At 46.6% G+C, this 2,946-nt stretch overlaps 1 protein-coding gene across 2 annotated transcripts in view; it reads right to left on the bottom strand.

The window, feature by feature from the left end:
• The window catches only part of TESK2 (testis associated actin remodelling kinase 2), a 93,336-nt gene that overhangs the window by 66,948 nt on the left and 23,442 nt on the right, over positions 1-2,946 (bottom strand). Inside the window, exon 1 of one of the 2 annotated variants that reach the window (XM_006015785.2) lies at positions 1,424-1,444. The exons of the other annotated variant lie outside the window; for it this stretch is intronic. The gene's annotated coding sequence lies outside the window, so the exon portion shown is untranslated. Of the gene's footprint in view, positions 1-1,423; positions 1,445-2,946 lie in introns of those variants that run through there. 2 annotated transcript variants of the gene reach the window in all.

The raw sequence follows: 2,946 nt of genomic DNA, 5'->3' as shown, positions 1-2,946 counted from the left end.
AAGAGCGGGAGGGAAGGTCATTTGCTTGTCTGTATAAGCAAGAACAAAGGAAGCATTAGGGAATTAGTCTCAGAAGTGGTCATTTCCATCTCTCTTAAGCCAGCAGAGGTGAGTTTTATTGTTCCATATAATGTAGCTGTTATGAGAGGTCCTAATGGCTGAAACAGATCTCAAAAGCCAACATGAAAGAAGGAGGACTCTGAAAATAGAGGCTCTGCATCCAGCAGTGGGCCAAACATTAGTGTTTGATATTTGTACACATATATATGCATAGCTATGTATGTGTGTGCATGCACACACTTACCTCTCCAATGAACTTCAGCCTTGCCCCCCCAAAAAAGCCATCAGATACAAAGGAACAACAAATCAATTCTCCTTTAAACCATCATATTCCCAAATCAGCCATTGTAGCCTCCAAGGGACACTGTCACAGTAAAAATCCTGAATTATAGCCAAATCAATATTTTATCCTCCAGTATTAAAAGAAGAGGTGTTAACAAGTCAATGCTTTTGCTACTAATTAAGCCGACTTGACTTTTTATATCTCTCTCTCTCAAGTTCAGCAAAAGAAAGTCGGCTTCATTTTCAGATCCAGTGGCCATATCCACATGAGATACTTTACTGCGCAGTAAACTAATTTACTGCACAGTAAAGTGTCACTATCTACACATTTAGCTTTTTTAACAGCCTTTACCTGATTTCAACATTTCTGCCAGATCAGTCATTTCATGAGCAACCATCCCAATATTGCTTATATTTGTTCCCAGCGGGTGCATCTACATGTGCAATTAATATGCAGCAGTAAACTCCGGTGCATATTGCGTCATTAATTGCTCCTGGGCACCGTGTTTGGACATGCGCCTGGGACCGGACCGCAGCACATTGAGTCTGGGTCGCACCAGCCCCAGCTGGCAGGGAGTCTGGACGGTCAGTCTGCCAGCCCAGGGCTGCTCCAACCTGGCTCAGCATATTGCAGGGGGCTGCCTGGGGCAAGAGGGTACTTCAGTGCAGGGCTAGTCAGCAGGCAGCACCGCACTAAAGCACCCTTGTGCCCCAGCCAGCCCCATCAGTGTTTACACATGCACTGCTATGGAGTAAAAAACTCTACCGGAGGATAGTACTTGTGTTTATAAGTACTAACCTACAGCAGAGTTAATGAGCTTACTCCATCCTAACAGCACATGCAGACAGATGTTTACTGTGGAACTAATTAGGCAACTCCGCAGTAAACAGCTTGTGTAGATGTGTCCTTCATGTCCTTAACATTGCTGCACTCAACTCTGACTCTTCCTTTGTGATAACTTTTCTCCAAAGCAAGTGAACAAAATCTGAACAGAGCACTCTGAAACAGTCTAACTAACCACCACTTAACTCATTGGCACAAACCCTGAGCCTTCAGAATATAAGCCAACATCCTACTTACTCTTTTGTTGTTGTTGTTGTTGTGTTGCACACTTGATCACAATCCTTTTCCTCTCCCCTACAGAGGCATTCAGCACCCTTTAAACTGCAATACAATTTGGACAGGATTTCTTCTCTAGTACATCACTGCCTACATTAAGATGCATCACATCTCATAGCTCATCTCTAAAGACATGCCAAATGATGGGATTTACTGAGGCAAGATTCTTCGATGTAACTGCTTCAAATAAACTAATGTACAGTGGTCCATGAGAGTGAACAGCTGGCTCTTACTTCACTGCAAGTCACTTCTTCCCCACACAGAAGAGCTGCTTCCCAACTGTGCGCTCAGCAGCCTGGATGAATTTCCCCCAGCGCTTCTGCGTTGCACCCTGGCTCTGTGCATCGTAGGAGTGACCCCGTGGTATATGGGATATATAGAAGCCAGCTGGAAGTGATCAAAATCAACTTGAAAACAGGGGCCTCTTGAGTGACTGAGTCCAGGCCCCTGTGTTCTCAGGCAACCATTTACCCCCAATTTTCCCCAAACAGCCATTTCAAGCTCTCAAAAAGCACAAACTCAGGCACACCCTACAGACTGCCACAGGTAAAATTGGGGGGTGGGGGGGGTGGAACAGCACTGCTAATTCCCTGCCACTACAGTGACAGGGAAGGAGCTGGTTAATGATGTTTCAATGTCCCACCAATTCCCCCCACATCAACGACTGTCCTCTTTTTAGGTCGCTGCTGCTGCTTAAGTCCCCTAAAATATCCTTAAGGACAAAAATAGTTCTCCTTGCTGCAAAGCCAGAAGCTGGGCATAGGCAGTGGCTGTATGCATTTGACAGGTCACTGCCAAATGGCTGCAGCTTTGCAAGCTCACTGCTCTGCTAACCAGCATTTTGGGCTGCAGATTAAGCAGCAGCTATAACTTCCTTTTTCCTGCCAGCAGCTGTACCCAAAGGAGAAGAGGAACAAGGGCGAGCACGAGACTGCTTTAGGAGGGACTTCTAATGAAACAGCCTTGCTGCAAACAGCACTATTCCTGGGTTCACGAGTGGTGGAGACAACTGCGATGCCAACCTGGCAATGACAAATGTACTTTTCTAAAGATCAGCCCAGAACAGGGCCCAGACAGCCAAGCACCCCATGGTGATAGGATACATCTATCTGGACGTCAGAAACTCAGAGCCCCATTTGCTACCCAGGTTGCTGTGGGCATGTCACCCCATAGGGCTGCCGTGATAGAAGTGTGCTTGCCAATCCTCAGGCCAACATCAATGGCTTTGCATACAGGGTGTCCACAACTGCGTAGAAATGATGGGCAGAAGCCATCTGCAGCATGCTTCGAAGATCATAAATGCAAAGGGGTGTGCTCCACAGCACCAATGTCAGTGTGGGCTGGGCTGGAAAAGATCCTTAATTTTAGGATCGTGGCCTTTCACCTGCCCCCCCCACCAAGGGAGAGAAGAGCAAACTAAATGTGGAAATGAGACATCCATGCTCTTCCTCTTGCCTTGGGAGACCCTATCACAGCTGCTGAAC

The sequence above is a fragment of the Alligator sinensis genome, unplaced genomic scaffold, assembly GCF_000455745.1.
Source record: "Alligator sinensis unplaced genomic scaffold, ASM45574v1 scaffold781_1, whole genome shotgun sequence".
NCBI lineage: Eukaryota > Metazoa > Chordata > Crocodylia > Alligatoridae > Alligator > Alligator sinensis.
Note: the sequence above shows the minus strand (reverse complement) of the source record. Positions and strands in the feature narration are given on the sequence as shown.